This window comes from Lissotriton vulgaris, chromosome 2_1 (genome assembly GCF_964263255.1).
Source record: "Lissotriton vulgaris chromosome 2_1, aLisVul1.2, whole genome shotgun sequence".
Taxonomy (NCBI): Eukaryota; Metazoa; Chordata; class Amphibia; order Caudata; family Salamandridae; genus Lissotriton; species Lissotriton vulgaris.
Genome location: NC_141687.1, coordinates 1,480,490,355 through 1,480,503,776, shown reverse-complemented (window position 1 = coordinate 1,480,503,776; position 13,422 = coordinate 1,480,490,355). Strand labels below are relative to the sequence as shown.

The window sequence follows — 13,422 nt, the reverse complement described above, 5'->3', positions numbered from 1 at the left end:
GACATGCTTTTCTAGTGAGGTGTAAGTGGTGCACTTACCTACACTATTTGTTTGCCTACTGATCCCTTGCTAAGAGTTGTAGTCAGGGTGTGCTAAGCCCTGTTACACTACAACAGCTGGTTCAGTAGAACTCAGAGTATTCTAAGCTAAGTTATATGTACCTTGGTACTTATGTGATCTTTCAAATGATATTCTTAGGATACGTGTGGTAAAACAACAGCAAGCTCAAATCCCAACCGCTGCTCACCAATGTGAGAAGTTGGCCTGATATATAGTGCTCACTATTCTAGTGATCACTGTGTATCATACCAAACGACCCTTATTGGTGATTGTTTGTAAGTCAACCTTATAGACCAGCTATCCTAGTAGCGTGGACTAGAGCAGTCTTTAGGCTAAACTCTAGAGGGCGTGTTAAGCCAGCTGTTATACCATCACATATACCCCTTGAACACCAAGTGAAAGGACACCACACAAGTTGTTATGAAAATAAAAGGATATTTATTTATAACAAGTCTACCCTGATCTCTTTATGAGTCAGGGAGCTAAGCACACAACAAAACTCTTACGAAAATACTTTAAGTCGCACAATTTACACAATTGCCCGAGGGGCACGAAAAACCATATACTACAAAAGTGGAATGCGAAATACTAGCAGGTAAGTAACAAGATCCAGAGGCTTCAGGATCGCTAGGACTACACTACTGAACCTTCAGGTTAGGAGCAGGAGGCCTAGGGAGATCGGGTGCAGAGTATGCACTCTCACGCGGGATGCGGGACAAAGTATATTGATACTAGTATCTCGTAAAGTTACAGTTATCGGACGAATCCGACTAGATAACCTGAAAACGAAAGAGGATCTGGACACTTAGATAGTGAACCTACGTTGGAGCACCGAAATGCTCAGGTTACCTAGCCCAGGGGCTGCGGCTGCATAGGGTTCAAAAGACGTCGGGAATCCTCGTTACAGTCTATGGAGCCTGAAAGAAGAAGTTGCTGGCAGGCGACCAGTGAAGAAGTTCGATGTGATCCAAGCCTGGATCGATGATGGAGACGACCTGAAAGCAGAGGGGACTCAGTTCTTAATCACTAGCCAGTGATTAGGTGGGCACCAGGATGGCACCGGATGAAGTCACCTCGACCAGGTGAGTGGGCAACGCTGGGCTCTGCAGTCTCTCAGACCAGGAGGCGTTGTCGGCGACCAGGATGGAGGTGCGAGCTGTCCCACGAAGGTGTCTGCTGTCGGCGATGCTGGACCCAGGATTGGGGCAACAAACCTTGGCAAAGGCAAGCCCACGCGGTGGACTCAAGATGGCGTCTGGAGTGGACCAGGAGGGTCCGGGGGGCTCCTCTCTTGGAAGGGAGCAAGGGCCAGTCTGGAGCAACCAGACCAGCAATGTAATCGTCGTGGTTCGTCGTCAGGAGGGCCACTAGCCAACGGGCAAGTGACCGGACAACGCAGTGAGCAGCAAAGAGCAGAAGGGCCCCACGCAGATCTCGTGGACGCTGGTGGGCTGGACTTCGGTGCTGGAACTGCTCAGGGTTAGGGCTTCTCAAACCCCAAAGCACTCACTCGAGGATCCCTCGGCGGTCGTGCTGGATAAGCGTCGTGCAGTTTTGAAGATGGCCGGTCCCTTCAGGTCTCGTCACACCCACGAATCCCAGCTGGGCTGATGATGTAGGTAGAGGTCAGAGGTGCCAGGGAATCCGGGTCTCGTCGAGCTGGGCAGTCTTGATCCGGAGGATGGACTTACAGCAAACCGCATGCGCTTAGATGGTGCCCGCTGGTGCAGGGTGGCTACTCCTTAGCCACAAGGGAGAGTCTTCAGAAATGTTCAAGAGTTCTTTCGTGGAAAGTAGTCAAGATTCAGAATTATCTAATTTGGGAAGGGGGCCTACTCCTACCTTTATCCTAAGAAAAGGGGCTGGCACGCGACTAGGTCCTGCCCATGGGTGGGACCAGGAGGGAGTTGCTTACACCCCTCTCCTTTGTCCAGTCTCTCCCCAGCTCAGGGGCTGGTGTGCCCCTGGAACTGGTTTGAGCCGGCATATGCACAGTGAGCACCGGGGTGCCACTTGCAGTCACCTTCCTCTCAGCCCTGCCTACCTGGGATACACAAAAACCCTGTCTGGGATGGTGCTAGCACCGCCCCTGACAGGAAACCCTTTGTCCAAGCTCTCCTCGCTGGAAGGACTCCCAGCAGCAGGAGGTCAGACTTGTGTCTGTGGTGGCAGCATCCATTTTGTGGAGCTGAGGCTGTGTTAAGCTTAAACCGGGGTTCACAGTTACATACATGTCGTGTCCCTCTAGAAGGGTGGAATGCTAACCCCGTCGCCAGAATTGGCGAGGGGTTAGTATTCCAATTCGTATGACACCTAACTCGACATGTTTTGATAAAGCGATACCAAAGTTGGCAAATAACCGCGAGGATTATAATGCACTTAAGAGGATATGGTACGCGTTATCATGGAACAGCTATTAGGACTTGGTTCAGCAAGCTGCAAACGGGCTCAGCTCATGCCAGAGCACCATCTCACATAATTCCAAACACTCTGCCTTCAGGATTGATAAGGCCTGCCATAGGAGTGACTGATAGGAATACATGTGTCCATTTTAGGGTTAGATATAGGAATACTATATCTAAAGCAAAGGGTGATTACACCACCTTGCCCCAGCTGTCGTGCAGCCAGTTGTGTCAGATTTGGATGGCCAGCCAGGGTGGCATAATACATGCTGCAGCCCCTGGTAGGGCCTGGGTACACCTATGCCCTGGGTACCTAAGGTACACTGTACATGGGCTGATAAGGTGACTCAGTATCCAATTAGATATGTACCTAAGGTATATGGAATCCATTTTACAGAGAGAGCAGTAGGCCTGGGGCCCTGAATAGCAGGGTCCCAGGTCAACTAAGTCGAAAAACCAGCAAAACACCAGGCAAAAAAGTTGGGGATAACCATAGTCAGATATCCTCCTTCCTACAGGAGTGCAGGGAGATTATCCCATGGCAGTGGTAAATCTCAGCTGGGGAGGTGTCACTGGTCCCAAGAGAGTGGCGGTGTCCTCAAACTTGCCGGTAGACTGGGGCGGATTGGCAATGCGGGCATTCGGGCATCGGCCGAACGGCCGGTATCTCCGTGCCCTCTGTGGGCCGTTTTTTTTTCTCCCCTTTCCCAGCCGCACAGTGAAGCTGCATTAATTTCTCTGTCTCTGTCTCCGTGCTCTCTGTGGACTAGGAAAGGGGAGAAAAAAATAAACGGCCCACAGAGGGCACGGAGACAGAGACAGAGAAATTAATGCAGCTTCACTGTGCAGTGATTATCCGCTGAGGTCTCTCCTTCACCCCCTGCCCTGCAAAGCAATCACGCTGAGGGTGGCTTGGGAGGGGGTGATTGTTTTCAAAAATCGGCCTCCCTGGGGGCCAGGTGTTGCTCAGGCCTTTGAGCCATTTTCACCTCGGCCCCCCTGGGGCCCACGCAGCACATAAACAGTGTTAGGTTGTTTTTTTTGTTTTTTTAATGCGATTTTATATAGCGCAAATTTTACCAGAAGGTGTCAGAGCGCTTTACATAAGAATCAGTTGCGAAACATAAGGATTTAGAATTACATGTGTTACATAAAAGATACAAGCAGAAAAAATTGCAAATGTACAAGATGTAAAGTCACACAGGAAGAGATACAAACAGAAAGAAAAATTGCAAATGTACAAGTAGTAAATTCACTCAAGGAAGAGAAACAAGTGGATATACTCTAAGAGTCACATAGGAATGGGAGAGAGTACAAAGGTCTATTGCATATACGAGTGATTAGAGTTCTCTCTAAATACCTAAGGAAGGGATACGAATGGATATACTCTAAGGGTCACATAGGAATGGTAGATAGTACAAAGGTCTACTTCATATACTAGTGATTAGAGTTATCTCTATATACATATATATATACACACATAGTAGATTTTCTCAGGCAGAGGTCCATTAAGTGGGGTCGGAGGGAGGATGCATTCACAGCACCAAGGGAGGGTGGGGGGGATACAAGGGTATGGAGAAATGGCAAAACAGAAAAGGGAAGAAACATTTGAGGATCGTCAAGGGGGAAACGAGGGAGAAGGGTACAAGACGAGGGAATGGACAAGATGGCGGGTCGGGGTCCAGAGAAAAACGGCCGAGGGCATAGTGGGCGAGGAAGAATGGGTCTCGCTGTGGGGGCCAGGTGATCTTTGCAACTTGCACCATCTTCATCTCAGCCACCCCCTGGCTACCATGGATGACCCAGCAGCTGTGTTTTGTGCTCCCCTGCCAGGACATTGCCCTGAGGCCTGGAGGGCTTGGGAGGGCTGATTAATTTACTAATTGCAGGGGCCTTACTGCTATTCATGTGCTCCTGAGCTGAAGGTCTGGGGAGGGCTGAGTAGGTTAGTAATAACTTCGCTGCTTATTAGGCGCTCCTTCCCTAGATGGCTCGAATAATTTTGTGACAGAAAGGGGCCTTGCTGTTTTTTTAGTTGCTCAGCATGGCGCCATTGTCACCTTTGCCCTGTGTCCAGTACAAGAACAGTATCCTCTCACTTTAATTCATTTCTGTGCCAAACATCTTAAGGGTTTTGGGGGACCTGAGCCAAACATATTTTTGGGCCCCTGTTCGGAACAGATTTGAATTTATAATCCAATTTCTGATCTTTGATGCCCTCTTTCAGCTGGTCACTGGACAGTGCACTACCATACTTGTCCAAATTCCTAATGTATTTACATCTAATATTCAAGGACATTGACGTGTGTAACCAAATGGCGTTTCATGAAAGGGCACGCCCCTTGAATGTGGGCCACGCCCCTTAATTGTGAGCCATGCCCCTTGAATGTGGGCCACTTTTTTCGTCAGTGCCCGGGCCAAATTGTGATCCCAATCCGACCCTGCCGGTAGATTGTCTACTGGGGAATGATTTAGAGATCTCAGCCTGGGCTGAGGTAGAGCAAGAAACCCATTTTAAAATGGTAAATCTCCATGGGAAGGTTAGTGGGGCTGTGATGGCCACAGCCCCAGTCCAAGATGTCCTCCCTGAACAGGTCAGGAGGGCTGTTCCAGTCTCAGCCCCATCTCAAACAGATTCCTTCCTTGAAAAGGTTAGCAGGGCTATGATGGTAACAGCCCATACCCAAACTGAGTCCCTTCCTGAAAAGGTTGGTGGGGATGTGATGGCCACAGCCCAAACTCAAACAGATAATAGTGTTGTGAAGCCTGAAACTATGGATCACTCCACTCAAACAGAGAACATTGAGGAGGAAGAGAAATCTCCCTCCCACCAGACTTTAGGAAAGGATCAGCCTCCTCAGGGAACTGATCTTACCCCTTGTGAAGAAACTGCCCCAGAGGTAGTCAGACCTAGCCTGGTCGAACCCCTGATGTGAGTGGACCCTTCCAAGGTGGGACACCGTCTGGAGCAGGTAACCTGCCCCTCTCTACCCTGCCTCAGTCAGCCCAGGGCTGCAGAGGTCGGGGAGGCCAGTGGTGGACCCCAAAGGGCCCCCTGTCCAAAAGAACCCCCAATCAGCAGATTAAGGGCACTGAAGCTAGCAGTCCTAGCCAAGTGAAAATAAAACAAGCTCCTGAGGGATCCCCCTTAAACTTAGTTAGGGACCTCCCACAGATGAACACTGTTGGGCACAGCCAAACCTGGGACCTAAGGGCCCCAAACCTGACCTGTCCCTCCAGTAAGCCAAACAGAGGGACCCAGCCTCCAGCTTTAGGTAGCCAGAGGTTGACCTTGAGAGCACACTGCAACTTAGTCCTGGAAAGAAAGGCATATATGGTGGATAGTGATTGGAGGAAGTTGAGCCCAACATTAGTGGAGCCTCACTTCAGTACTCCATCCCAGCACCAGCCTTTTACTTTGCCAAAACACACCACAGGTAGAGATTCCCTATGGTGGGGACTCTCAGATACCCTTAGGGTGAGGGATTGCTTAGTGGACCATGAGATAGGGGGTAACCATGCCAGTGCTGTTACTTCCTTATATGGCCACTTAGTCAATAGAGGCTTACCTGGACAAGGATAGCCTTATCTCCTTTCGTTTGGGGGGGGGGGGGGGGGTTATGTAGGAAGGTGGATATCTGACTATGGTTGCCCCCAACTTTTTGCCTAGTGCTTTGCTGGTTTTCGACACAGTTGGCCTGGGATCCTGCTATCCAGAACCCCAGGCTTCCTGCTCTCTCTGTTAAAATGGACTCCATGTACCTTAGGTACATATCTAATTGGTATTGGGTTACTCTTGTAAGTCCTTGTACAGTGTACCATAGGTACCCAGGGTATAAGTGCACCCAAGGCCTACCAGAGGTGCAGCATGTAATATGCCACCCCTGGCTGGCCATCCAAATCTGACACAACTGGCTGATCAATCAGCTGGGGCAAGGTGGTGTAATCACCCTTTGCTTTAGATATAGTATACCTATATCTAAACCTAAAATGGACACATATACTCCTATAAGTCACTCATATGGCAGGCCTTAACAATCCAGGAGGCAGAGTGTTGGAATTATGTGAGATAGTGCTCTGGCATGAGCTGAGCCTGTCTGCAGCTTTCGGAACCAAGTCCTTTAGCTGTTTCCATGATAACGCTATACCATATACTCTTAAGTGCATTATAACCTCGCGGTTATTGCTAACTTTGGCATAGCATTATCAAAACATGTCAAGTAAGGTGTTATACGAATTGGAATACTACCCCCTCGCCAGTTCTGGTGACAGGGGTAGCATTCCACCCTTCTAGAGGGACACGACATGTATGTAACTGTGAACCCCGGTTAAAGTTATCTCGAGCCTCAGCATCACAAAATGGATGCTGCCACCACAGACACAAGTCTGACCTCCTGCTGCTGGGAGTCCTTCCAGCGAGGGAGGCTTGGACAAAGGGTTTCCTGCCTTGGGAGGTGCTAGCACCACCCCAGACAGGATTTTGTGTATTAGGTAGGACAGGCCTGAAAGGAATGAGACATGCCTGGGGCACACAAGGTGTCCCTGTGCATACCCCGGTTCAAACCAGTTGCTGGGGCACTCCCGCCCCAGCTCTGGTGCGAAACCGGACAAAGGATAGGGGGTGTAACCACCCCCCTTCCTGGTCCCACCCATAGGAGGGACCTAGTCACAGTACAGCTCCCTTTAGGAGAATAAAGGTAGGAGCTGGTCCCATTCCAAATTAGATTAATCCTGATTTGAAACTCTACAAGAAGAAACTCTGTACTTCGACGTTCTGCTCCACAGAAAACTGAAGAAATCTCCCTTGTGGCCAAGGAGTGACCAGCCTGCACAAGCAGGCACCGGCAAGCGTTCCAGCGGTTCACTTTGTCGTCTTCCCGAGTGGATCCAGACTTCAGAGCCCGACGAGACCCGGACTCCCAGACCTCTCCGACCTCTACCTACATCTGCACTACAGCTGAGATCCGTGGATGCGACGAGACACGTGGGACCGGTCATCTTGGAGAAACTGCACTTCGCTTCCAGCATGACTTCAGAGGTATCCTTGACGAAGTGCTTTGGGGATTGAGAAGCCCGAGCCGCTCCTGCACAGAAGATCAGCCCTCCAGCATCCACGAGATCTGCGTTGGGCCCTTTTGCTTGATTGCTGCTCGACGCGTTGTCTGGTCACTTGCCGGCTGGCTAGTGGCCTCCTAGACGACGATCTACGACATCAACACTGCTGGTCTGGTTGCTCCAGAGCGGCCCTTGCTTCCCTGCAAAGGAGAAGCACCCCGGACCCTCGTGGTCCGCACCAGACGCCTTTTCCACTCACCGTGTGGGTTGCCTTTGCCAAGGCCTGTTGACGCCGAATCCGGAACCAACACCGCCGACAGCGAGAGCCTGCGTGGAACAGCTCGTGCCTCCATCCTGGTCATCCAAGACACCTCCTGGTCCACGTGGCTGCAGAGTCAAGCGTCCACTCTTCACCTGATCGCAACGACAGCATCTGGTTCCTTCCTGGTTCCACTCCAGTCACTGGCTAGTGACTGTGAACATTGTCCCCTCTGCTTTCAGGTCTTCATCTTCCTCGATCCACCCCTGGGTCGCTCCGGACTTCTTCCTTCTGGCCGCCTGCAGCATCTTTTCTTCCAGGCTCCATAGACTTCAACACGGAAACCCAACACACTTTGATACCTATGCACCTGCAGCCCGTGGGTGAGGTAACAAGAGCATTTCGGTGCTCAAGACAGATTGCCTCTCCTAGTGTCCAGATTTCCAGTCGTTTTAGTCCTAGCTAGTTGGAACTGTCTAATACTTACCTTTTTGTAATTTGTACTGTCCATTGACTTTGTTACTCATCTCGCGTGTGAGTTCACACTCTGCACAGGCGTCCCGTGGGCCTCCTATTACTTACCTCAGGTTAGGATAGTGTATTCCCAGCGATCCTACAGCCTCTGGACAGCTCCATTACTTCTATCAATTTCCTTATACCATTTACTTAGTGAATCAATGCGACCCGAGGAGGAGAGACAGTGACCAGAAATGTGTCCTATTTTAAGAAGTACCAGCCGGCAGCATCATCATCCGAGCCGGCCAGGGTGAAGTCCTGTCCAGGTGCCCTGGCCCCGACTGAAGTCAGCCGGGACCGGATATCCGAGACATCCCCAACTGGAGGTCGTGTTGAAGTCCCAGACAGTGTTTTGACTCATGGCGAGGGGTTGGTGAGTGAAAAATCTGAAGAGGAGCATGGCAGTCCTGGGAATGATCAAGGTGAGGTGACGTCGGAAGCCGCAGCGAGAGACTTTGGGGCGTAGCAGGTCCCAGTACCACCTGCGAGAGAACCCTGAACCTGCTCGGCGTTTACAAGACTATTTCACGCAAGACTGTTCTCAATTGCATGAGTAGAGTGCGCCAGAAGTTGTTTGAAGATGCCAAGTAAGGTCAGGTGCTGTGTTTGAGAATTGGTATTGGTTTAATGTTTGTTGGGGAGGAATGTTGTGTCGTGACCATGACACAACGGGCACACCGCGTATGGCTCAGGTGACCCCAGTTGTAATAAACAGGGTACGCACGTACGTAAGCCATTTGGGTTTACGACGGCGATACCCAGTAACACACACTCCTGTCTCCTGTGGTCATTTGCCCCCATAGGCCATCCCTTGACCCTCCATCTGTGTCGGTGCCGGCTAGTGACCCTGGCTCTCACCCGACACAACAGACATGAATATAGGGCCTGAAAGCGATCCCTTTAAATGTCAATTTTTAATTACTACAAGGTCTTAGACCTTGTCCACTTAAAGCCCTGCCTCTACTTTGTGAGTCAAAAATCTGTGACCAGTCAAAACAGCTATCTCCAGCAAGTGCATTAACTACCAGAATTTTCTGACCAATAATATTATCTTAAAAATGCTAGGAACACAAAGATCTCTGTAGCAGGCGCCTTTACTCGGTAAGATATTATGCAGTCTCTGTGTGACAAAATAAGTAAGTGAGCAGATTTGCTGACACGTTTGTCCCTGTTACCAATTTATTTGTAGTAGAATAAAAAAATAGATATAAAAATAAGCGAATAAATTGACGCTCAGATTCCGCTTTCCATCACTCCGCCCTTTGTTCTGCTGCCACATATTGATTATCAATTTACGGGTTTCCAAACTATTGTTATTTTCTTAATTCCAGTACGTCTCAACAGTCGACTATGTTGGCAATATGAGTGTTTAATGACGGTTCGTTTTGATGAAGTTCTCAGTTGGTTTTACTTCGCCTCTTCTGCCATCATCTCTGGCGCCCTCTGTAGCCGAGAGCCACTCGGCCGATACTTGTGTCACGAGCACGTCACCTCCTGTGCTCAGTCGTCCCCTTGTTGTTGAGCCTTAGCGTGATTACTCACCGACGTAGGAATATCCCGTGCTGGTGATCGGTGTCACGGGTAAATTCAGAGTTTTCCGCTGCAGGGACGCGTTTCTGTTCCTCCAGTCACTACGCCTCCGCCTGGGGCCCAGGTGTTCGTGGTAGGTAAGACGTACGTGACTTACACGACCGGAGGTGTTGTGAGCTCACACACCTGCCTACCCTTCGGGTTTCTTATTCTACACTGCACACGAATCCTCGTAACTGCACCATCCCTGCTTTTCCCCAAGCAATAGAATACTTAATTGGTATTCCTACCTGTACACGTACTGTCAAATCTAGCTGTTTACATTGCTTCTTATTTCATTGTGATACTTTTTGTATATTAAGCTAAAGGCGGAATGTTGCATGTATTTATCTTGAAGTGGATATCTATGTTGTGTGAATATTTTGCCGTCACTAGATTGCCACGTTAAATTTTTTGTCTCTTCATAGTGTCTCATGATACTCGGTGTTGTGTAACAGCTGCTCCATTCTGTGCAGGTTTCGTATAACAATTTGTAACTTGTGTTGATTACTCAGTGTTTGAATGTTTGTTCTTGTCATCACAAACTATCTGAAGTAGAGAGTTGCTTTGTATTTGGTACATTTGATATGGAACTGAGTTTCATTTTTCTGTCATATGGCTTTGCTGGCAGATATTGCTTTCCCCAGGTTTGCATGTCTAGTTTAGGGGTGGTGGCGTGACAATGCTGCATCCCACCTTGATTCATAAGAGAGTTGATGCAGGCGTGTGGCCCTGGAAATAAAGGCACGGACCCCAGCATTCACAAGGTGTGCACGTATGTAGCGCAAGGAATATAAAAAAAATGATGATACAAGTACATCTAAAACTAAAAAAAAAAATTACTTGGATATCTGTCAGTGTTTCAGGTTAATGCTTTAGATTCTATCGGAGCTTTAAGTTTCATGTATTGAAAATCATGGTTTTTAGGAGATGTAGGGTAGCCAACTTTCCATTGTCAACTTTGCAGGTTACATTGAGCTCTCTTCAGAAAACGTTTGTTGGTGAGCAGAGTACCCTTTTGGAGTTCATTGGACAACTCTCTCCTCTAAGTCAGGCCATCTTAAATGCTATAGGGTTTATTGAGTGTGGTTGGTGTATCATACCTTATTTCACTTAGTCATCGTACTGCCTCCTGGACAAAGCCTTGACAGCTCGCAGTGGCAATGTTACAAATTGAATATCTCTGTTACACAAGTGGAAATAAAGAGTGTTAAGTGCATAAACACTTGTGGAAAATATCAGCACGACACTCTAGATACTGCCCAGTTACCACCTCCTTCTACGCGACTCAAAGAAAAGGTCTCACAATCTAGTTATGTTGCATTCCTGTTGTTTTTCAATATTGGGAGAGGTCATGAAGAGACTCCGTACAGGAAACAACTACCCTAAAAACCCAAAATATATATTTACAGGACCCTTGTCTTTAAATGGATAGACAGTGCTAGCTTTGGTCCAGTCGGTACCGGGTACCGTTTGACCAATGAACTAGGACACTTCACAGCTAATCTTTCCTTTACCACTTCACCTTAATATGACAGAAATAAACACTGTTCTAAATACGGGCATACCATAGCCCACACCACTGTGGTGTTTCTCTGGGAAGGGTAGTCCTTGGCCTTACTGTCAGAATTGCTGCCACTCTAGTTGTGAACTGGTTGGACACTCTGGAACCAGTAGACATGTTTTTTAATTCCCAACATACCCATTTGGCCAAATTGTGTCCTTGTGAGCAGTAATTTTTTGAACTTACTACCCACCAATTTCCTAAAAAAAGTTTCATTATTAAATTACCCTATTGTGGCCACACGCCTTCTGTTAACAAATCTCCTGTGGGGAGATTAATTTGATTCACGCTCCCTCTCCAAGCACACCTATGAAATGCACAACCGGATTACCGACCTTTATCAGGATTTCCAGTTCATCACGGAGTCCTGGCTCGAGCCTTTGTCCAACCTGGACATCACTTTTGCTCTTCCCCCAGGCAATGCGATCCTTATAGTTGACAGCATCTTGTCACTGGCCTAGCCATTATTTATTGTGATTCTTTTCAGTTCATCTCCTTTTGGATGGACTCCCTTAAGGAGGGCAAAAAGTCGATCTTTTTGCTCTAAAATTAGCATTTCTCGAACTTTTGCCAGCTCTTTAGTCTATCGGCTACCTGGCCCCATACCATCCTAGACATCCCCTCCAACTATTGACTGGACCTACCCATTCAGCAGGCCACACCATAGATGAGAACTACACCAGCCATCCCCTGCTGACATCACGTTTTTGATTAGTCAGGCATACCTATGGATTAAAATTTGATTTGAAACTTGCCTAGCCTTTTTTAAGTCACTAATCACTACATCGACAACTACGTTTCCTCAATCTACACAAAGGGCGCTTAACTTGCAGTTCACATCACAGTTTTGGAAATAAATCTCTGATGAAGAGCCCATTTGAGGGTTCCCGTCAGGCACTGCAGCACCGGCCGGACGAGGAGCAAGCTCGATGTTGAAGCATGACACCCACAAGTGTGTGTGAGTGCCCCTTTTCCAAAAAGGAACTACTCCCCTTGTAGTGGCTAATTTTCTCTGACCAACTCCCCTTTGTCCTTTGTCCCCTTTAGGAACAGCGTACCTTTTTCTTTTGAAAATTAACAGAAAAGCATGTATGCTGGACCTTTATGTGTTCTAGGCTAACCGCAGCAGGCCCACCATCCCTGTGATGGCTGCGATTCCTAATGGGTCTCAAATCGCAACCAACCTCATTAATATGATTAAGTTAGGTCTGTTTGCAACCCACTAGGAATCACTAATGAAACAAATTTCGTAATTGCGATTCAGAGAAAATCTGGCCTTATGTTTAGTATACTCAAATATCTTGTTAAATCAGTCTGATAAGTTGTTGCTCTTCATTTCACCGATGGCATCTATCTTAAGAAAACAAACACTGGCAACTCGCCTCTGAGTACTCCATCGACTGTCTGTTTTTTTAGCTAGGTTTGTTAGACCTGCCATGCTTGGGGTCCTCTTCCACCAAGCTTTTTGCCTCTCCGTTTGCTGAATCTTTATGTTGGCTATAGGACTCTTATCTTAGCACTGTATGGCTGCTGGCTAGTGCTAAAGTGCATGAGCTTCTTCCCAAAACTTATGTAATTTGTGTATACCTGACGGGGCATAGTTATCTGTAAGTCCCTTGTACAGTGCTATACCATATACCCAGGGCCTGTAAGTTAGTTTCTACTAGTGGTCCTGCAGCACTGATTGTGCCTCCCATACAACCTTTTAACCTGTGTCAGGCCTGCCATTGTAGGGCTTGTGTGTGCAGTTTACTGCCACTTCAATTTGGCATTTAAAACTACTTGTCAAGCCTTAAACTCCCCTTTTACAACATTGAGGTCAACACTAAGGTAGGCTTTTGGTAGCCCTAAGGGCAGGGTGCAGTGTAAGTAAAAACTAGGCCATGTACTTTTTTGTTTTGCGTGTCCTTGTAGTGACAAAGAGCTACATTTGTTTTTCACACCTAGGAGGCCTACTCCTCTCCTAGGTTAGCATTACAGAGCAGAGTAATTACTCC

At 48.0% G+C, this 13,422-nt stretch overlaps 1 protein-coding gene across 5 annotated transcripts in view; it reads left to right on the top strand.

Annotated features, from left to right (window-relative positions):
- The first annotated feature begins 9,767 nt into the window (after positions 1–9,767).
- INSIG2 (insulin induced gene 2) overlaps positions 9,768–13,422 on the top strand; it is a 139,410-nt gene continuing 135,755 nt past the window's right edge. The window contains exon 1 of one of the 5 annotated variants that reach the window (XM_086957352.1): positions 9,768–9,955. The gene's annotated coding sequence lies outside the window, so the exon portion shown is untranslated. Of the gene's footprint in view, positions 9,960–13,422 lie in introns of all 5 variants that reach the window. The other 4 variants (XM_086957353.1, XM_086957354.1, XM_086957356.1 and 1 more) reach the window with 4 other exon arrangements.